We start from the raw sequence: 23809 nt of genomic DNA, 5'->3' as shown, positions 1-23809 counted from the left end.
CCTACTTCTGGTACCGATTTCTATATAGTCAGGATGGGCTAAAGTTATCTGTGCTAATGAGCCATCCCCAAACCTCAGTGGCTTCACAGAAGAACAGTTTATTTTCTTGTTCACACTGAACATCCATTGTGGATTTGTGGGAGGCTCTACTCCATCCACACTGTCAGACTTAGGCCTGTGAGGCATCACCGTCCTGAGCTGTATGCTTTCTGAAATACTTGGTCTTCTCGATTTACGTGGTAAGGAAAGATAATATTAAATGGTCTTGTGCCAGTAATTAACTGTTTGTTGGCAGCCCAGAGCTAGTCACATGGCCCTGCCTAACTATAAGCAGGTAGAGAAGTCCAAGCAGGAATATAAACAGAAGGACTGGTACTGTGACTCAAAACAGTTAAAAGTTTTAAGACAGTAAACTAACTACAAAAATATACTCTATCATTCCTTGACAAATTGATCTCAAATGACCTGGAAAACCAGGTTTGAATGTGGAATTCTTAGTCTTGAGATTTCTGCACCTTTAGAACATGACAGTGTAGGGAGAGCTGGCCCATCTTCTCTTTTCTTCACATCCTTGGCCCAATTCTGCACTATGAAGGGCACACATTTGGTTATGTCCACACCCCTACAAACAGCCACCCCTTGGCCACCTCTTGAGCCTAGTGTGGCACATAGAGTGGCATGATCTGTCCTAAAAAGTAACAGGTTTAGGTGAAAGGATTGTGCAGTCCCTGGTGGCAGGCTTGAAGCTCTTTGAACAAGAATTCCGTGGTTCCAGGATCCTGGAGCATAGTCTAGGAGGGGAGTCTGGGCCTGGGTGGGTATGTCCTCTTAGACACTTGGACTTTTCACTGTGGAGGGAAGGGTTTGCTGTGAACCACTCTTGCCCATGTTTAAGGACAGTGCTGAGCAAGTGTAATATCTGTGTTGCCTAGAAAATGAGAGTAAGATATGAATGAGCACGTAAATCTATACCATTCTCGTGCTTACTAATTTAGCTTCCTAGATAGAGCTAGAAGGGGAAAATGCCCTGATCACCAAAGTTGAGTTGAATGTCTTGACAATTATTACTTTTATTATAAAGTCCTCATTATAATATATAAATCAGTTTCTTATGTTTTTGCTCGTAGCAAATTTATATCAATCCTAGGTTTTCTGACCTTATGGAGGTATTGGGACTATGTCATATCTCTCTTAGTGATGCCCTTACCCTGTTACCATGTAATGGGAACAACTAAGAAACTGTGACATCTAACCATCATGAAAGGCAGTCAGCCTGGGGAGCAGAATCTGGGTGATCAGATCAAATGTTAGCTCTACTACTTCATAACTGTCCAATATTAGGAAGGTATTTTTTCTTTCTGAGCCAAAATTTTCTTATTTGTATAAAGGGGATAAACCCACCTATTCTCAGGTTGTCGTGATCAATATAATATACACCAAGTGGCCTACGCAGAAAATATTCATAGGTCAAGCAAAGGTTTTTTCTCAATTAAAATAATGAAAAGTAATGAGGTATTTTAAGAAGTAAATCTGAGATTTAGTACAGGGAGGTTGACATAAGGAAGGAAAGAGGTGGGGGTCCGTGGAAGATAAAGTGCTTAGTTTAATATCCTGAAAAGAGTGCTTTGGGGCAGCCTTAGGCTCTTGCTTATCTCCAAGGGAAGGTATGTATCTTTACTATCTCAACCTAATAATTTCTCTTGAGCTTCAGTGTCCTGATTTGTTAAATGAAGATAATAGGAATTGCTTTGATGACCTTGATAAGGATCCTTTGATAGAGTGGTGGAGATAAGAGCCAAGGGAATGGGTTGGAAAGTGAATAGGAGGTCAGGAAATGGGGATTATCTGTTTTCAATTCTTTTCTGTGAAGTTAATCTGAGAAAGTTAGTCTGTGAAACATAGTGGGAACTGGAGGGCAATGCGAGGTCAGTGAAGGTTTTGTTTATTAAAGGTTGGGAAATACCAGAGCATGATTGTGTGTTGGGGAGAAGTACCTCTAGTAGAAAGGGAGAGGATGATAATGGAGAGAAAACTTTGGATGGCGAGGTGGGGTTGACCTTTGGTGCTAGGAAGAGAAATTTGTAGGTTTAGCATTGGGAAGATGAGATGCTCCACCCAGTAGCGCTCTCTCGCGCGGCGCGCTCTCTCTCTCTCTCTCTCTGCCCCCTTCCCTCCCCCTCCCTTTCTCTCTCAGTGAAGCATGAAGTAGGGATGTTAGCAAAGAGATGTATGTACAACTGTGGGGAGTGGGAGGTCATTTGGAAGATAGTAGAGAAAATGGGAAATTAATAAGAGTGAGGGAATATTCTGGAGTTGTGCAGGCTCTGGAACCCAGCTGAGTCTGAGTTGACAGGGTTAGAGTGAAGTCTCTCTCCCCAGCTGTGAGACCCCATCTCTGAACCCTTTGTCGTCATTTCTCCTGCAGTAGCCTTTCCATTCTATTGTTTTTGAGCATTTTTGATATTACCTGAGTCACTCTTCAGTTACACTGAGCTGCCTGCTGGGGCTGTCCAAGTTAAGGTCAAGGTACCCGTTATTATTTGGTTAGCTCTCTGATTACAGAATTGTATAGGTTTTGAGTAGTCTACCCAGCTTTTCCCCCAGCTTGTGCTATTATTGGTGTGAGATTTTGTAGAGAGTGAGGTGGTTCAGAAATGACTAAATTGTCTTTATCTCTATATAAGGTCATTACAATGGACTGAATGTTTATGTCCACACGAAATTTACATGTTGAAATACTAATGCCAAATGTGATGATATTTGAAGGTGGGGCTTCAGGAGGTAATTAGATCATGAGGGTGGAGCCTTCATGAATGAGATTAGTGCCCTTATGAGAAGAGGCCAGAGAACTAGCCAGCTGTTTTTCCTGACACGTGAGAGTACAATGAGAAGTCAGCAGTCTTCAACATTGAAGAGGGTTCTTACCTGAACCCAAGCATACTGGCATTCTTCTCAAACTCACTTGGAACATTCATCAAGGTAGACCACATAAAACTCACTTGGAACATTCATCAAGGTAGACCACATAAAACACATCTTAACAAAGTTAAAAGGGTAGAAATCATATGATATCTGCTCTCAGACCACAATGGAATTAGAGTCAATAATAGAAGGACAACTGGAAAATTCTCAAAATACATGGAGATTAAACAGCATACTTACAAATAATACATAGGTCAGAAAAAATCTTGGGAAATTTAAAAATATTTTGAACTAAATAAAAATGAAAACACAACTTATCAAAATATGTTGGATGCAGAGAAAGCAGTGCTTAGAAGGAAATGTATAGCATTGAATGCATATGCTAGGAAGGAAGAATCAATCTGTTTTCATCTTAGGAAACTAGATAAAGAAAAGCAAACTAAATCTAAGGTATGGAGAAGAAAAGAAGTAATAAGAATTAGACCAGAAATCAATGAAATTGAGAATAGGAAATCAATAGAGAAAAGCAAGGACACAAAAATTGGTTTTATTGAAGAGAGCAATAAAATTGATAAGCCTCTAATGAGGCTAACTAAGAAGAGAAGAGGGAGGATACAAATTACTCATATCAGAAATGAAGGGACATCACTTCAGATCCCTTGGACATTAAAAGGATAATAAAGGAATACAATGAACTAAGTGCCCACAAATTTGATAACCTGGATGAAATGGATCAACTCTTTAAAAGACAATCTGCTAAAACACAGAAGAAGAAATAGACAATTGAAGAGGATTTCTCAATTAAAGAATTCAGGTAAATAATTACCTTCCAAAATAGAAAGCACCAGGCCCAGATGGTTTTACTGGTGAATTCTGCCAAACATCTAAGGAAGAAATTATGCCGGTTCTCTATAATCACTTTCAAAGGATAGAAGCAGAGGGAATACGTTTTAACTCATTCAATGAGGCTAGCCTTACCTCAGTAGCAAAACCAATAAGCAATTACAGCAGCATTGTAGGATACAAGTTCATTATACAAAAGTCGGTTGCTTTCCTATATATGCTTTCCTTATTTCCAATGAACAAGTGGAATTTGAAATTAAGAACACCTTCCTGGGACTTCCCTGGTGGTCCAGTGCATAAGACTCTTGTCTCTCAGTGCAGGGGGCCTGGGTTCGATCCCTGGTCGGGGAACTAGATCCTGCATGCATGCTGCAACTAAGAAGTCCGCGTACTGCAACTAAAGATCCTGCATGCTGCAACTAAGACCCCGCGCAGCCAAAGTAAATTAAAAAAAAAACAGCAACGAGAAAACCACCTTCCCATCATTTTTACTGTGAACCTAAAACTGCTCTAAAGAATAAAATATTTTAAAATAAATATTAAAAATATGAAATCTATGAGTTCGGTCACTACTTTAGCTTACCTTTTACCTTTTGATTTTTGAAGTGAGTAGTCTATGTTAAGGTAACGAGGAACAAACATCTTTTCAGAGAATTTGTTCCTTAAACTGAAACTTACTCTTTAATGCAGAAAAACAGAATTCCTTATTCATGATTTGACATTCAACTACACAGTAGACTCTTAACACACAGTGAGTAAGATACTTATTGTTGACAAATGGATGTTATTTTAGTGTTAAAAATAGATATACAAGGGGTTAGGGACAGAAGGAGGTTGTGGGGAAGGAGGTGGGTGTACTTATGAAAGGATGACATGAGGAATCTCTCTTAAAACTTCATGTGAATCTGCAATTATCTCAATGAAGTTACAATTAAAAATGCACACACAACTACTATATAAAACTAATATATAGTTTTTATTTTTGTTTTTAGGTTTTTCCCGCCTGATTGACAACATAGTCATCATTGGCTTTTGTAAGTTGATATTTTAATTTCTTTATCCTTCACCTCCAACCTTGTATATTTTCTAATTACATGAGAATATTTTTCTAGGGAATCTGAACAAGAATTAGAGCAAAACCTTTTTTTTATTTGGTTCTTATATTATTTTAAAGATAGTCTCACTTTTTCTCATACCATTAGGTGATAGTTATTTTGAGAAGGTTTGAATTACACATCTTGGGCTGGGGCCATCTGTTTCTTTGGAGTGACTTCCCATCAGGGTTATGATTAGCAGGAGCAAAGTGCCATCTGTGGAGCTGAGGTGGCACATCCATCCATCCCGTTGGACATCACAGTCTTCACCTAGAACATCCTTGTGGCAGATGGTAAGAGGGACACAACATCCTGGGAGAAAGCCACTAATGGGAATGGTTTGCCTAATGAGGTATAACAAATTCTGTTTCGTTTATCTGTGAAAATCTGGCAATGAGATGAAATGAAGGGAGAATTGCAGATTGGGAGAATTTAGCTTTATTCTCATTTTATCATTTGGAGTAGCTATATGTCTGTTCAGTAACTTTTTCTTGTAGCATATTGAAGAAAAATTTAGATCTCCTGTTTCATGGTAGTTTTTTTTAATTCAGTGAAATCTAAACATTTGAAATAGATTTGAACAAACATTTTTAACCTGGGAAATGAATTATCCCCTCTATCACTGAAAACATTTACAGTATTAAATGGCTAATCCTCTCCACTCCAACCAAACTTTCTTCTTCCTTAGTCTTCCTCATCTCAGTAAATGGCAACTACATTCCTCCAGTTGCTCAGATAGTCTCTGTGGCACCATCATCCTCTCTTCTTTCTGTCATCCCCTATACACCCAGCTGTCAGGAAATACTGTCAGCTCTGCCTTAAATATATCTAGGAGATGACTGCTTTTCACCATGTATTCCACTACCATACTGGTCAAAGCCTTCATCTTTTTATTAAAATAGCCTCCTAACTTGTTTCCCTGCTTTTACACTTTCTCCACTATAACCCATTCTCCAAATGGCAGCCAGATAAATTATTTAAAACTCTTAAGTCTGATCATGTTACTTTTCTGCTCCAGTGACTCCGGTGCCTCTCTTCACAGAGGCTTATCAACTTCTACATGATATGGGCCCCCATTACCTCTGATCTAACCTAACCTTTTACTGCTCCCCCTCACTCACTGCTTTAGCCATACCAATATTCTTGTTCCTACGTTGGGGTTTTGCAATTACTGTTCCCACAAATAGCCACATGACTCACTTCCTTACCTCCTTTAAATCTTTGCAAAATTGTCATCTCCGTATCCAGGCCTTCCCTGACTACCTTATTTCAAATTACCACTGTTTCTCCCTGCCTTACACTCCCAGCACTTCCTATCACTACAGTACTTTATTTATTTATTATTATTTTTAAAATAAATTTATTTGTTTTTATTTATTTTTTGGCTGCGTTGGGTCTTCGTTGCTGCATGCAGGCTTTCTGTAGTTGCAGCGAGCAGGGGCTACTCTTCGTTGTGGTGCGCAGGCTTCTCCTTGCAGTGGCTTCTCATTGCAGAGCACAGGCTCTAGGCATGCAGGCTTCAATAGTGGCACGTGGGTTCAGTAGTTGTGGCTCGCGGGCTCTAGAGCGCAGGGTCAGTAGTTGTGGCGCATGGGCTTAGTTGCTCCGCAGCATGTGGGATCTTCTCGGACCAGGGCTCGAACCCGTGTCCCCTGCATTGGCAGGCAGATTCTTAACCACTGCACCACCAGGGAAGTCCCAGTATTTTATTTTTTTAACCACCTTCTGTTATATATTTTACTTATCTGTCTCCCTTTCACTTGAAGATGAACTCTACGAGAGTAATAATTTTTGTGTGTTTTGTTTACAAAGATGGGAAAGTGGGATAGGGAAAATGGATTGTATAGCGGTTACTGACTTTGCCTAATACAACCTTCTCTTGTTGCCTCGTGACCACAGAGATAGGTAAGTGAAAAAAGCAACTAAAATCTCAATCATCTATGTATTTCTAGGATTACTGGGAGAAAAACTAGGTTTGAAATTTCTTCTAAGAATATACTTCATTTTCTTTTCAGTGCTTGTTTGATTAGAAGTTCTTTGGTAAAAATGAGTAGATACTGATATTTTTAGTAAATGATTCCTAATGCCATTTTGTTACTGAAGATTTAGAGTGTTCTATCAGAATTTAGTTCCAGAAGTGTGCTTTTTAAGAGCTATAAATTAAGAGCAGACAGAATGGTGGATAGCACAAGTTTTAGAACCAAGTGTAGCCTGGCTTGAATTCTGGCTGTGATTCCAATAAGTACACTATAAGCAAGTTAATGAGGCTTTCTTAGCCACAGTTTGTCTTTTATAAAATTGAAATAATAATAGTTGTGAGGCTTATGAGGATTAATTGAGGTGATAGACTTGGCCATTAGCAACATTCAGTAACTATTAATCCTTTAATCTGATATTGCTCAGTTTTATAAGCTTGAGATACTAGTAATAAATTATTTTACAGTGTACTTTGTAGAGAAGACAGTCTTTTATAATTTATGTCATTACATATAGTAAATTTTGAAAAAATTATGTATATTTTATGGAAGAGAAAATGACTAGGAGACATGAGCTGCTCTGTAATGTGACCCCAGAAAATTTTTTGCATTTTTTGTGATCTCTACACTTTAGCAATGTGGAGAGGATGAAATGAGATAGTGTAGATTTGTCAGTACTTATTTTAAAATATAAAACATTAATGCAAATGTAAGGAATTGGAATATCATACTGAGGGGACTTCTACCATGACTTCCAGTCATGATGTAGTAACAGGAACTGGATTTATTATCCTGCCTTAGCAAAACAAACAAACAAAACCCCATAAAATGTATGAAACAAAGGTTTTCAAACATTGGGTGACAAGTGGCATAAGACAGTTAACCTTGAGATAAAGGAAACAAATGATGTGCCCAAGGCCACAGTGTAAGGGGGAACCCAGACACAGCTTAGTAGTCACCCTGAATTGAGGTGATTAAGCTGGCAATTCAGGGAGGTTGAAGCAGCTAGAATTTGCAGGACAGAGGACCAGAGAGAAGAGAGCTCTGGAGATCTTCAGAGGGTTCCCTTGGAGTCTTCAGCTGAGTGCTGATTAGTGCGTGCTTACGAGAGAACTACCCAAGGCTTGGAGAAAAACCACTGGGAAGGGAAAGTTAGCTCATGTAGGGCTGGGAAGTGTGCATCCCCACCATTCAGAGTAGAAAAACTTTGTAATACAAGTGGCATTAGATGGAGTGCTCAGAAGGGTATTGCCTCCGTGGTGAGGCAAAATTAGCCCTAGACTAAAGGCTGCCCTGATCCTACCTAAAAAATCTTAAAAGTGGGAATTCCCTTGTGGTCCAGTGACTAGGACACAGATTTTCATTGCTGTGGACCTGGGCTCGATCCCTGATTGGGGAACTGAGATCCCACAAGCTGCACTGTGCGGCCAAAAAAAACAAAACAAAACAAATCTTAAAAGTAAGCCATTAAAGAGGAATCACAACACTTTTTTAGTAAAGGGCCAGATGGAAAATACTTTAGGCTTTACAGGCAATATGACCTCTGCTGCAACTACTTAGCTCTGCCATTGTAATGTTAAAGCAGTCATAGACAAGATGTAAATGAATGGGGGTGGCTGTATTCTAATAAAACTTTATTTACATAAATAGACTCTGGGCCAAATTTGGCTTGTGCACCATAATTTGCAGACTTTTGGTTTACAGGGTTGCACTGTGGGACTTCCTTGGCAGTCCAGTGGTTAAGACGCCACGGTTCCATTGCAGGGTGCACGGGTTAGACCCCACATGCCGCATGGCGCGGACAAAAAATTAAAATAGAAAAGAAAAGGGTCAAATTGTTTCTAGTCGCTTAACTCCAACTCAGAACAAAGCTCAAGAATATATAAAGAAACACAAAATATCCAGCACCTAACAAGGTAAAGTACACAATGTCTAGCATTCAATCAAAATTTACCAGATATGCAAAGAAACAGGAAAATTCAGTAGTAAGAGAAAATTCAATCAATAAAAATAGACTCAGAAATGAAACAGATTTAATAAACAAAGATATTAATAAAGTTAATAAACATTTTATTTGAGTAATTTAATAAGATTTTAATAACATATTCACTAAATGAATATATTAAAAACATTAGTATAACTAAGTTTTGTATGTTCAATAGAGGAAGCATAAATTTGTTAAGAAAAGACATGAAAGCTATAAAACGACCCAAATTGATCTTCTAGAGACAACATAAACATCTGAGATGAAAAATACACTGGATAGGATTAATAGCGGACTAGACACTGCAGAAAGAAAGATTGCATGAACTTGAAGACACAGCAATAGAAATTACACAAAATAAAACACACAAAAATCCTGGGAAAAAAAGCCCATCAGTGAGCTTTGGGATAACTTTAAACAGCCAAAAATATTGTGTAATTAGAGTCTCCAAAGGAGGGAGGGAACAGAAAAAAAATTTTTTTAAATAATGGCTGAAAATTTGCTAGATTTAATGAAAACCATAAGCCCACAAATCTCAGAAGCTCAATGAAAAGCTAGCAATTACCAAAAAAAAAAAAAAGAGAGAAAAAAAATGAAGAAAATTACATCAAGGCACAACATTAATCAGATAATTTAAAACCAGTAATAACGAGAAAGATTTTAAAGTAGAGAATGAAGAAACTATAAATTTAGAGGAACAAAGAACGACAGCAGACTTTTCATCAAAAGCAAAGCAAGCCAGAAGACAGTGGAGCAATGTCTTTAAAGTAATGGAAGAAAAAACTGTTAACCTAGAAATCTATAGCTAATGAAAATATTTTTCAAAAAAGGTAGTGAAATAAAGACATTTTCAGACATTCAAAACCTTAAAGAGTTAGTCACCGTTAGACCCACACTACAAGAAATGCTAAGTCCTCAGGAAGAAAGAAAATAATACCAAGTGGAAATAAAGAGCACCAGAAATGGTAAACACCTGGGTAAATGTATAAGGTTTTGCTTTTTTAAATTTAAAGCTTTTTAAAAAGGTAATCATTTAAACAAAATAGTAATAGTGGAGTTGGGGTTTATAACATATAAAAGGTGTGACAATAATTGCACAAAGAACAGGAGGGGAAAAATTGAAATATAATATTAAAGTTTTTTTTACTATATGTGAAGAAGTACAATATCCCTTAAAGGGATATTGTAATAAGTTAAGGATATAGCCATAAACCCTAAATCAACACTAAAGCATAAAAAATAGTCATAAGACAAAGGAGATAAATCAGAAAAAGAAATAGTTCAAAAGAAGGCAGGGAAAAAGGGAAAAGGGAATGGAGAACAGATGGGACAAATACAAAAAAGAAAGCAAGGTGCTACATTTCAACCTAACCATATCAATAATCACATTAAGTATAAATGGTCTAAATACTCTCATTAAAAGGCAAAGAATATCAGATCAGGTTCAAAAAGAAAAAAACAAACAAGGATTATGCTGCCTGCAGAAAAAGTGCACAACATATATAGAGAGATAAAAAGATTACAAGCTAAAGGATGGAAAATAATATACACTTAAGCACTAATTTTTTAAAAAGCCTGCGGACTTCCATGGTGACTCAGTGGTTAAGAATCTACCTGCCAGTGCAGGGGACACAGGTTCGATCCCTGGTCTGGGAAAATCCCACATGCCGTGGAGCAACTAATCCTGTGCGCCACTACTACTGAGCCTGAGCTCTAGAGCCTGTGTGCTGCAACTACTGAAGCCTGCACACCTAGAGCTCGTGCTCCACAACAAGAGAAGCCACTGCAAAGAGAAGCCCATGTACTGCAATGAAGAGTAGCTCCCACTCGCTGCAACTAGAGAAAGCCTGGGCACAGCAACGAAGACCCAACACAGCCAAAAAAAAAAAAAAAAAGCCTGGAGTGGGGACTTCCTTGGTGGTCCAGTGGTAAAGAACCTGCCATGCAATGCAGGGGATGTGGGTTCAATCCCTGTTTGGGGAACTAAGATCCCACATGCCAGGGGCAACTAAGCCCATGCACCACAACTACTGAGCTCGCGTGCCTCAGTGAGAGAGTCCATGTGCTGTGGACCCTGCGTATCACAACTACAGAGCCCATGTGCCCTGGAAGCCCGCGTGCCACAGCGAAAGATCCCTTATGCCTCAACAAAGATCCTGCATGCCACAACTAAGACCCAATGCAGCCAAAAAAAAAATAGAAGAAAATAAATAAGTTTTTTAAAAAAAAGCCTGGAGTGGCTATATTAATATCAGCCAAAGTAGAAATTAGAGCAAAGAATATTGCCAGGGAGAAAGAGGGTTCTTTCATGATAAAGTGGTAAATTCATCAAAAAAAAATCCTCTTAAATGTTTATGCACCTAATAGCAGGGTTTCAGTATATACAAGGAGAAATAGACACATCCACAAATGTAGTCAGATTTCAGTACCCTCTCTGAACAGATACATCAAGTAGATAACAAACCAATAAAGATATAGAAGGCTAAAACACCACTATCAACCAGCTTGACCTAATTGACAGTTATAGAACACTCTACCCAACAAAAGCAGAATACACATTCTTTTCAAGCATGCCTAGAACTTTATCAAGATAGATCATATTCTGGGTAAAAAAAACAAGACAATTAATTTAAAAGGTTTTAAATCATACAAAGATTAAATCAGAACAGAAAGGTATCTGGAAAAGTATCTTATAACCGAACAACACACTTCTAAATAACCCAGGGGCACATTCTAGGCCATACAGAACATGTTACATTTCAAAGAATGCCAGTCATACGAAATACATTCTCAGACAACAGTGGAAATGAAGTTAATAACAAAAAGTTAGTGTAAAAATTCTCAAATATTTGGAAATTAACACAGTTCTAAATAATGCCTGCTGCATCAAAGAAGTCTCATGAAATATTTAAAAATACTTTAAAATAAAGTGAAAATATAGTCTATAAAAATGTGTGGGATGCAGCTGAAATAGTGCTTGGAAGGAAATTTATAGCATTAAATGTTTATATTAGAAAAAAACCTAAAATCAATAACTGAAGTTTCCACCTTATGAAACTAGAGAAGAGCAAATTAAACTTAAAGCAAGCAGAAGAAAGTAAATAATAAAAATTAGAGAAGTCAACAAAATTGAAAATAAGAAAATGATAAAAACCAACAAAACGGAAAGCTGGTTTCTTTGAACAAGATTAATAAAATGATAAACATATAGCGAGGCTAACCAAGGATAAAAGAGAGAAGACATAAATTACCAGTATCAGGAAGGAAAGAGGAGCCACGACTACTGACCTCATGGATTTTACAGGGCTAATGAGAGAATACTACAATCTCTGCCCACAAATTTGAGAACTTAGATGAAATGGACCAAATCCTAGAAAGATACGAACTACCAAAACTCCCTCAGGGAGAAATAGATTACCTGAACAGCTCTATATCTATTAAAGACATCAAATTAATAGTATATATTAAAAACAAACAAACAATACCACCACCACCACCACCACCAAAAACCTTCCAAAAAAGAAACCCAGGCCCAAATGGTCACACTGGTGAATTTTACCAAATAACCCATGTGACATAAATGAAAAGGGTAATTGGGAAGTATTTTCAACTGAATGGAAATGAAACATATTTCCAAATAATTAGGATGCAACTATAGCGGTACTTAGAGGGAAATTTATAGCACTAATAATCTGTATTAGGAAAGAACAGTCTCAAATTAATGGCTCAAGGTAAGGGATTGTTAAAATTGCCTTCAAATATCTGAATGTCTTTTGTTAAAAAATATGTTTGTTTCATATTGTTGGAGAAGACAATTAGAGGTGGTTATAAAAAGGCAATTCTTAGCCCTTCATGAGAAAGAAATAACCATCAAACTTCCACAGCTATGGACTGAGTTTCTTTAGTGAGACATGCTTCCTTAGACATTCTTAAGGGTTCTTCCCAACTATTAATTTCTGAGATAAATGGTAGTGAAGGAAAAAAAAATTTCTCAGTGTTAATAGGCTATAGATAAACAAGCACATTTAAACTGATGTGTTATATAGTAGGTAATGCAATGTAAGAATGAGCAGTAATTTTTAAAAATCACAGAAATATAGAATTAGAAGGAGCCTTAAGTGGTGTTGAGTCAAACAACAGTGGCCTCAATTCCCTGCCTTTTTAAATATCAAAGCACTGGATAAAAAAAATTTTTAAAGGGGGAACCATTGATGTTTGCAGATCAGCAAAAGCAGTGAAGGACAACTAAATCACTGAATGACATATTCAGAATTCAGAGAAAATCCCATGAAGCTCAAGAACAACCAAGAATATTCTAGACGTGCTTGTGTACTAGGTAAAAGTTGGATAAATGCCATCTACTTTCCAAAGCCTTTTCTGGCTCTCCGAGACTTACTGGCCTGTCTCTGTCTTCCCATAGTATTTTGTACGCTCTGCACTGTAGCATCTGCATACCATCATCTATCAATAAGGGGTCATGAAAAATGAGACAAGGAGTTAAAAAGTAAGGTTTGCCTTTTATCACTGGCAGTCTTTTCTTGTGCTAGAAAGTTAATCCATGTTCTCCTAGTGAGTAGCATGAGGGTCAAATGAAGTAAGACATGTATTCTTTGAAAACTTTAACGCACTAGCTACATAAAACAAGTATTCCTATTAGGTATTTTTCTCTTCATGTGGCAATAGTCTGTGAATTTCTGCCTAACACCAATACATTTCTACTTAAAATGGTTAAATGGCAAGAAGTAGAACTGATTGTACAGAAAAACAACATTGCTGCTTTATAGCAACCATGAACTTGCCTCAGTTTTTTTTTTTTAAGACCAATTAGTGTTTCTATTTTGTATAGTAGCTTATCTTTTATGACAGTTTGATCTTGGTTTATTACTTGGCCCCATAAAATCCTAGACTTGAGTGCTAAATTTTTAGTGCTAGAGGGAACCATGTAATCTAGAGGCTGAAAGTTAAATTTTGTGTCTTTTTATTGAAAAGGAAGCATTTTCCCCCTTTTAACAAGTTTTATATTGGTTTGATTTTCAACATCAATGATAATAGCTACCATTGTTGAGCATCTCTTATATGCTAACACTGTCTAGGTGCTTTACACAGGTTATCTGATTCTATCCTTTGCAAGCCCTATGAAAGAAGGTATTATTCCTCTTTTACAGATGAGGAAACCGAGGTTCTGGAAATACTGTTAAATTGCTTAATTTACAAAACTACTAAAAGGTGACACTAAAATTTGAATGTGAACCTGACACCAGAGTCCATACTCTTAAACACTGCCTCCTTGAATGAGCGGTACAATGCATTGGCTTAGAAATAGATTCTTATTACTTATTAAATACAGTTACGGAGAACGTCAGTGAATAATTACATGCAGAGGTGGTAGCTAGGGGCAAAGGAAACAGCATGGGATTTAGAAACAATATTTAAAGTTGTGACTCATATACTTATTTGTTCTGTGACTTTGGCAAATCAATTTATTACCTCTCTTGAGGCTTTTTTCCTCATTCAAAAATAGAAATTCATAAAACCACCTATCTCAGATGGTTATGGTGAAGATCAAATTGATGTTTCTAAGTGCTTTTGAAAAGTATATAAGTGAATTGATGAGTATATGTCGTCATTAGCCATAGCCTTTCTTCGAGTAGTAAATTCTCTGACTGCTTTTAAAAAATGATTTGATTTATAGAAACGTAGCGAGTTTCCAAAGCAGCTCTATTCAATTAGAGTGATCTATTATAGAAGGAGGTTATACTCCTAAGACCAGCTTTCTTCGATGAAGTACATCGTTTTTGAGGAACGATTATTTCACAATCCTTCGTAAAGGAATTCTTCACGGATGTTTCTGTCTCCATTTTGGAAGAGTAGGGAGACACAGAGGCCAAAGTGAATCAGTGCCAGAGTCAGCTTTGAGGTTCCTAATATAACTGTCACACTGAGCCTACCAAGAATTCCACTACCTTTCCTGTGCAGTTGGGAGTTCTGTATTTTCTAAGTTCATTTCTGTCCCAGTTTGAGAAAAGTGAAAGTCTTTACCTTGAGGACTGTTCAGTACCCTATACAAAATGGCATCTTTGGCAGTCAAATGAATAATCAATGAATGGACCCCCCAGGTCAGTCCCGAAGCTCCTAAGATGGGCACGTGGGAAGGCCGTGTTGTGTGTCATGGAGTGAGTTCTCCATACCTTTCATTCCAGTATTGTTTATTTTCTTTTTGGTTTAGGAATTTTGAAACTTAACCCATCTATTCCCATGTTTACTCAGGATTAGCAGCAGAAATGGAGTGGAGCACAATAAAATGAACGCATTTTGTTACGGGCTCTCGTGAGCGTGGTGTCAAAGTAGCAGTTCGGAATTCAGTGGAGACTTTGGAAATCGTTAAATTCTGTGTGTTCAGTGTAGGTAACGAATCAGGATAATCCACTTTCTTCCCTAGTCCCTCTGGTTCTCCCCTCCCCCCTCGCTAACCCTCTACACACACACACACACACACACACACACACACACACACACACACACACACACACACACACACACACACACACACACACACACACACACACACACACACACACACACACACACACACACACACACACACACACACACACACACACACCCTCATTCACCCACAGACTGTCATTTAAGAGCTTGGATTACCAGTTTCGGTGATTACCTAGCTCACATCAAAAAGCTAACTGTTCTATCTCTGTTGTGTTTGTGTTTTGCAAACAGAATTTATGCAAACGGAGTCTCTCTTTAGGTCGCGTGGCCTTCTCTGGAGATGAGGCCTGAGGGAAGCCCCAGGAGTTACAGCTCTCAGTTCATCCTACGGTAGTAGTTTACTGGGTGTGAACCAAGAAGGGCAGTGCGTGTAGCAGACCTCCTATCATCAGCAGAACCATTAGGTTGAGAATAGAGTGTCCCAGTGGTGTAGGTATGGTGACACGAAAGAAATTGCAGATTAAGTGAGACCATCGCTTGTGGGATTGCAGGGTGGAGAAAGAAAGGGAGAGTGAGCGGGCCTAGTTTATTTATGGAATGTCGGGGGGCCGTCGTGGCTCAGCGGGCCCTAGAAGCGGAGGACTTCCCTCAGCGCTTGTTTTCTCCCTCTGACCTTGGATGAACTAGCGAGCAGTATATTATGCCGGGTGATTGTGCTGGTCTGTCATGGTTAGCATTCTGGACTGTCACTGGAATGTAGGAAACGGATGAATTTGAATTGAACCATGAGGTGGTCTGCCGGCCCTCTCCTTGTCTCGAGGAAACCTGTCGCTGTTTGTCTGGGCCTGGCCTAATGAAAGCAGTGGAGGGAAAGAGAGGTGGGCCTTTGATCTCTTTGTTGCAGCTGCTCCCTGGGAACTCACTGAAATCAATGCCCTGTTTTCCTGAAGGAATGAATGGCTCTGCCTAACTAGCTTTGTGAAGCCGTGGGGGAATTCACTGCCTCTGTTTATTGACAGCTGAAAAGGAGCACATGGGGTGGAATGGACCTTCTTGTGAAAACCAGGCACAGGGAAAATGAGACCTCAGTTTAACACAGAGGAATTTGGAAATTCACCCCAAAGGAGACGTGGTTTCTCATGCTTACATTAGAATTACTCAAGTTTGGGGCTAGTGTGTAATGGACAATGGAGGTTCTGTCACAACTGTGTTATAAGTAGGAATATGATATGCATAATAAATGATGTTAAGTAGAAGTTGATTCAATACCCTCCTTATTTTTTTTAAACACAGAAGTAGAGAAAGACAAATATTAACCATGATATAATCAGGTGATTCTTTTATTTTTGCTTTAAGAAGAAGAGAAAAAAATTGATACTTATTTTAGGCATTGTTAATATGATATCACTAAGTCTCTAGAATGTGTCTTTCATTCATTTATGTTTCAAAACATCTCTGAACTTTGTATCTGTTTCATTCACATAGGTGTTTGTGCTGTTCTGGATTGTGTGTTGGGTGGAAATACTACAAATCACGTTTAGTTTTGAAATGTTTATTCTTGGGATATTATAACTGGAAGTCTGTGTCAAACATAAATGAAACTGGCTTGTAGACCAATTTAGCACTTGCGATGAGAACGGTTCACAAATCCTAAAATTACTGTCTTACGTTTGACAACACAGTAAAGAAAAAGTCGAGTTTCATCACAAGGAAACATCACCATACCTTCTTTTATCTCTCCCCTCACTTGCTTGATTTCCCAGAAAGAATTTATTGCTTTTTCCTTTGGCCCTCAGCCCTTTGTGCACACCTCTATTATAACACTTAACACATTGCCCTGTAGCTCTTTGTTTAGGTATATTCTTTTAGCTGGAAGTAAAGCAGCTGTGTCGTATTCATTTTTATATCTCCAAACCCAGCAAAGCTCTTGGCTCAGTGAATGTGTGCTGAATGAATGGGGATTGATAGCTCCCTGTACATTACTTTGAATGTAATTACTTATCCAGGCTTCAACTGCAAATACTACATTTAGGGAAACCTGATTGATCTATTGTTACCTGATTGGTGCCATAGCTTTTTAAAATCTTTCCTTTATGGAGGATTATTAAACAGTTTTTCAATGTGGCAATGGGCAGTCCGTCAGCCTCTGAACAGGAGGCATAGAAAGTGTATGGCATTGTCCTTTTCAAATCCAAGCTCTCTTCTTTAATATTCTTTTTAAAAAATAAGTCTCAGCACAGTGTTTAGGTATTTTCAGTAAGAAGATGAAAAAACTTTTAATTTAGAGTTTTGTAGACTTTCACCTGACCAGCTTTAGTGATTGAGATGGATAGACTTCCATTTTCAGGTTTTAATTCTATGATGTAATGTGAAATAATGCAAAACAAAACCTTTGACAGTTTCTTTAACCAGCTTCACCACCACTGTATGTTATGAACCTCTTGTCAAAGGGAGCAAGCACCTTTACTTCTAAGTGAAAAGTGTGTAGGGGAAATGTTGATTCTAGAGTACTAACTCCTGTGATTTCACAGGACCCTAGGACAAGCCCAGTTCCTGAGTTATTCTCACGTTAAACCCGATTTCTTTTTAAACCAGAGCTTTAAGTGGGAAATAGTTGTCAACATTCTTTGGGAAAAATAACATCTTAAAATCACAATGGAAAACTTTAGAAAAGGTGAGGGCAGGGGAGAGGTAAGTAAGCACCCAGGTACAGAAACTGGCTAATATTTTATTCTCCATGTTATTTTTGTTTTTACCACAAAGATTACGTTAAAAGCAATCTGTTTGGTTTTCTGTCTTGATTAAAAGTAGGGATGAAGTTTAAAATACAGGTTTCCAAATTTACGAGTCGTGGTAGCCAGTCTTGTAGAGGGATAGGTGCGTGTATGGGTCGTACAAATGGGGTCAATTCGGCAGATTGTGACTCTGCTGAGATTTTAGATTTCTTACAAAACAGGAAAATTACCACGGCCTTGATCATTGATAGACTCTCGCCCCTGTAAGTATTAACTTGTAGATAAGAAAGCTGTAAGCCTCTTACTTAGGTTTTATAACTTGGCTGCTCAATCCTCCCAGTTTCTGGAAGTAATTTCGTGTGACATCATACCAAAGTCGGGAGGGGTAGAGGGTGGAAGGAGAAGTAGGAAATCAAACGACACTTTTCCGTTTGATGTTTCAGCTTAAAAGCGGTGAGGCATATCTTGTCTACATTGATAGAACTACATACAGGCCCCAGGGAGTGACTGTAGTTAAAAGTTGTGTTCTTGCTGTGTTTATAGAACCAGATAACGTCAACTACATGATCCTCCATAAAAGAGTCCTTTTCTCGGGCCTGAAGACTGTTGTCGTATACAAGAAGAATTTCAAGTAATTTAAGAGTCAGACCCTCAAAATACGTTTGGGGATCAACATATATTAGATCTTTGTATTTATGTGTGTGTTTATCTCCATAGACAAACTTCCTAGCAGAAAGATACTTCCCTCTTAGACAGCTTCCCATCCATCCAAATGAAGCGGGCCTAATACAGGCTGATCTAGTCATTGAAAGGGAAACATCCTCCTTACGGGTTAGGTTGAATTACAAGAAAGACGGGTATGCTTACTGTCAACAAGTTCTGCCCTTCAGGCCTCTCCTCTGAGTAATAAGCTTGTCTTTGAAAAAAAAAATTGCAGTTAAGCAAAGGTTCCTTTTGGTTTTGGGTTTGTTTGTTTGTTTGGTTTGGTTTTTGTTTGCCTGTTTGTTTGGTTTGGGCCTTTTAATGGTCTTTCCTTGCTCTTTGTCATCTTTTTCCCTCTCTTCCCCAGTGCACCCTCAGCCCTGCTTGGGTACCTGCTTCCTTGTCCTAAAGGATAACGTTCTTAGTTGACCCTTTTACAAAAGGTTCTGATTATCATCTGATTTCTTCCTGAGGCTCTGAGAAATTTGCACGTGAATTGGGGTCTCTGGAAAAGAATTGCGAATACAGGAGTACACCTTGCTTCCCGGGTGCCGTGTCCAGCACTGCACTCACGTTAACTCATTTAATCCTCAAAAGGCTTTTAGGCTATAGGTATGGTTATCATCTCCATTTTACAGGCGAGAAGCTGAGGCAGAGAGCTGTTCAGCAAGTGGTGTGAGGTTTCTGAGTGGCTCCAGGTGACACCTGGATCTGAATGTAGGCATTCTGGCACCATGGCCCCAGCTCGTCACCACGTCACCACATTGTCTCTCTCAAACTAAAAATCCTGTAAGAACTTAGAGGTGTGTCTCTGGAAGGTTGGAATATAACACGATGGCATATTGACGGAAAGAAGTTTTTGATCCTGGCATTCCTGAACTCACATTCTGTATGTAAATGTCTCCTAACGCAGTATCGGTGTGGTTTTTCTCAATGCCTTTTTTTTTTTCTTTAACCTTTTGACATTTTTTTCCTCTTCTAGGATTGCTCTCACATCTGATGTTTCATGTCACATCTGAAACTCCTCTGTACCTCAAACTTAGAAAGGTAAGTGTGTCTCCGCTACACCCTCTGACTTCTGCCCAGGCTGCTCTCTGTGGCCAGCTGTGAGTCTGTGTTCTCATTCTCCTACGTTAGAGCACACGCCAAAGCTTCCCGCTCTCCACGGTAGAGGGGGTTATGTTCCAGAAAACACTTGCTCTCCGAGAATTTTCATTTGAGGAACTGCAGACCTTGAGGGAAAAATTACGGCTGGGGAATATGAAAGCCTATTTTTTCCTCTTTAGAAAAATCAAGAGAACATGCTAAGAACTGTCATTGATACTCATATAACTTTAGAAATAAGGGGCACTATACAGATGCCTTTTATCTATCATGACTTGTTTCCTAGAAACTTGTGATCTCCCTCCCTGACACTTAAAAAGACGTTTTCAAAGAAAAACAAATTAATGCTAGGGGAAAATTGGGGGTATTAGACTCCATTTAGAATCGTATTTAGTATGTTGCATCCATGACAATTCAGTCTCTAAATCATGCTCCTAAAGTCATAATGTGAGGTGATTCTCAATTTGCATATATTCTGTCCAAATTTCCTAAAATTATGAAATAAGTATGCCACTAAATCCAGTGGAGGTAACCTAAATTTGCCCCTAAATTTGAGGGAACTCGTGGTCGACAGGATCCCCAATATTTATCAGAAGTTTTGATTTTTATTTTTCTCCATCATACATATAGAGATGATGATTTGTTTTAAACGCCTGTTTCAAAATAGTGACACCTAGTCATTAAATTTCATATCCAGCATTTGGGTTGTTTTTCTCCTGTGACGTGTATTCGTTCTGTGTTTAAGCCCATTGCCTTCTTCACCCCAAAGGAACCCTCCCCCTACTTTGCAGCTTTAGTGCTAACAGTGTTGCTTAACCATAACTTTTGGCCTCTCTCCACATAGTTTTTTGCAAAATGTCCTTGACTGCAATATGCCGTATTTTTTTATTCCAGTCTTCTTTGTAAGTTTTCTTATATCCCATTGTACACTTGAGTTTTTTTGGTTTTTTTTTTTTTTCTCCTAAACTAGATGAACCACTTCCAAATTTATTTTGCTCTTGGACTGACTTCTAGAAAGGCTGTCCACAGCTGCTCCAGGTGAAGGGCCAAAGTGAAATATTAGATGTGTGTGTTTAAATTCCTGTTCTCCAAATGGTTCTAATTGAAATTAATCCACTTCCCCACTCATACATTCAAAAGAAAGATTCTAGCAACATCCAAATGTGCCAGAATCACTTCTGTATATCATTTGGGTGACTTCATGATACCTGTAAGACCAATTCATGCCAGGCCTATTTGTAATTGTTTCCTCTAGTTAAATGTGACATTGCCATTAAAAGCACAGCTAATAATATTATACTGCTTAAGAATTTAAAAATCTTTCAAATACATGACATACAAAGTTTTGAAGCAGGCAGGAAATAATTAGAAACTTCTTTTACAAGTATGTGTTAGAGAATGGAATTGTGTCATGATCCAAATTAAAGAAAGATTATTGAAGTGAACCAATAATTCATACTTTCTGTTATATGTATTGTATTCTGAAACAGGTTATGAATATTTCCTAGTTGTGAACTTACCCAGTGTATAAAATCATTCTTGATACTTACTAAACAGGCCACATCTACTTTGTACATAAACTTCAGACTCTGCCCCAGTCATTGTGCCCCCGTATGGACATACGTAATGCATAATCTTACAACAGCTCTGCCAGGTAGAGAGATGTAAGCATGAAGAGAAGTTAGGGAACTTGCTTAAGGTTACCTACCTGGCAAGTAGCAGAGCAGTGTTCCGACCTAGAGCCATGTGACTCCAAAGCCGCTGCTCTTTGCACTCCACCAGCCCATCTTTCTTGGACTTCCTCCAGCAGAATAGTATCATTTGGTTAACGTTTTTTAACTAACGGTAGGAACACAACCTAGTATTAAGTAGAGTATGCTTCTAGTAAAAGAATAAGGGAGAGTAAAACACATTATCATACCACTTTGAGGTAAGGAAAGTTACTATCCAAGAAATAGCATTAATTTTTTTTTTTTTTTTTTTTTTTTACTTCCTTGACTCCCTGAACAAACAAAAAGTTAAAGTGAAGGCCGTTGGGGATGAAGGGCATTGGGGGGGTCATCATATAGGAGGGTGTTAACTATTGTGGTACAATTAATAAATAAAGCACATATCTCTATCAATGTGTTTAAAATAGTGTTAGGAGTTATGCGTGTTTATACTATGACAAAGTGTACTTTATTTGGGGAGTAACTTAATTGATCCATTATGTGGCATTTACCAAGGTAATTCTTCCCTTTTTGTTTGAGCACAGGAATTAAAAGTGATTCATAAAACAGACGCGCACACACACACAGTCAACGTGCAAATTAGAACCACAGTAGGGTGATCATCATTTTTTGTTGTTTCCCTAAAATGGTTCCCGTTTGCTAGTTCCGATTCGGGAGATTTAGAGCTCCCTGTCAACGCTCAGCTTTACAGAGAAACTTCAGTGTTCAGTTATTGCTGTTAGTCTTTTTTGTGCACAGCTTTAAAAAATTGTTTTCTGTGTTTTTTCCTATGGAATTACTGATTTTAATGTATAGAATGGATAAACGCAGGAGCATTATCTGTCTGCCTGCTGTCTGAGGTCTCTTTCTATAACGCGAGCCCTTAGCATATCGCTCTTCTGATTAAAAACTTGCAGTGGATCAGTCAGGACTCTTGGTTGCAACTGACGGAAATTAATGGGACCATTGAAGAATTCCAAACAGCCAAGTGACGGGAGCGTATTTGCATGTTAGAAGAATCACTCTGACAGTGGCATTGTTAGAATGAAGGGATGAAGGGGAGCCAGTCTGAGAACAGAGAGGCTGAGGAACCAGTAGGGATCTCGGTGTCCAGTGCGTAGAAATGTCCCTTTACTGATAAGCTCTTTACTTGCCAGGCTAGTAGTAGTTTGAAGGAAGCCACGTGAAAATTGAGTTCTTGGCCAGTAGGGTGGGCCGGTCCCCATCGTCCAGCACACCCTCCACCGCCACTAAGTTTTGGGGCACCACAGGTCGGAAGGTAGCCTCCGGCACGTGGTTGCCCCTGTCGGATGGTGAGGGTTGGGGCTGAGCCCTGTGAGTGCTCATTGACTGCCCCCTCCTCTCTTCCATCTGGGCTCCCCCATCTGGTGTGAGAAGGGAAGCAGGTGTCAGCAGAGGCCAGACCCTTAGGAGAGGAGAGCGGCCCTGCACTCTGGTTTTCCGAGCCTCTGTCTGCTTGCTCAACGCACCCTAACTTCCAAGTTCCCTGTCTGGGGGTTTTCTTCTTGGGCACCGTTTAACACCAAATGCTCATTTTCCTAATAACCGAAGCAGAGAGGGGGGCACTGTCTTGGCCCGCCCTGCCTCTGTGATGGGGCACTTGCTCCCCAGATATCTCCTCCTCTCCCGGGTCTGTCTTCCCTGTGGATGCGCCCCACATGCCGGGCAGACTTAGTGGGTGCTAGTGCAGCAGGAAAATGGGGTCCCCTATTTGCTGATTCTTGTATGTCTGAAATGCTTCCAACCAGAACTCCCTGTTCCAAAAGTTCTAATCTCGGCATACTGGCTGATACATCTTGGCTTATCTAGAATCCTCTCTGGTTTTCATCAGTGCCTTCATAAGCCTCATCCGAAGTCTCAGATATTCAGCCACAGAATTTAAATGGAATTTGTTTTGAGGACATGACTGACCCCAGAGTCCAAATCCCTGTAGACATTTGGTGTCACAAGGACCTACCGTTACTGCAACATCTCTGAATCAACAAATTTGTCACATTTATATCGTTTCTCCTCCCTGACACCACCCCAGTTTCCAGCACACTCTTATTTCCATCTTCTGGAAACCAACAGTTTCCAGAACTGTTGGAAACAGTTGGTTTCCAAACTGATGGAAACTCTGTCCGGGCAGCTGGTCTGGGAGGCACGTCCAGGCTCAGAAGCGGCGGTGTCCTGGGCCTCAAGATTCTAGCAGCACTGGCCTCTCTTTTCTCTTCCTAGTAGACTTCTGTTTTTTCCTTTGGTTTTTAAGCAATTCAGAGTTTAAGATAAAGGC

At 39.0% G+C, this 23809-nt stretch overlaps 1 protein-coding gene across 8 annotated transcripts in view; it reads left to right on the top strand.

The window, feature by feature from the left end:
- PLAGL1 (PLAG1 like zinc finger 1) overlaps positions 1-23809 on the top strand; it is a 164638-nt gene that overhangs the window by 114145 nt on the left and 26684 nt on the right. For all 8 annotated transcript variants that reach the window (XM_030853288.3, XM_060283274.2, XM_060283273.2 and 5 more), the window contains 2 exons: positions 4758-4799; positions 19686-19750. The gene's annotated coding sequence lies outside the window, so the exon portion shown is untranslated. The remainder of the gene's footprint in view (positions 1-4757; positions 4800-19685; positions 19751-23809) is intronic.

The sequence above is a fragment of the Globicephala melas genome, chromosome 14 (assembly GCF_963455315.2).
Source record: "Globicephala melas chromosome 14, mGloMel1.2, whole genome shotgun sequence".
NCBI lineage: Eukaryota > Metazoa > Chordata > Mammalia > Artiodactyla > Delphinidae > Globicephala > Globicephala melas.
Note: the sequence above shows the minus strand (reverse complement) of the source record. Positions and strands in the feature narration are given on the sequence as shown.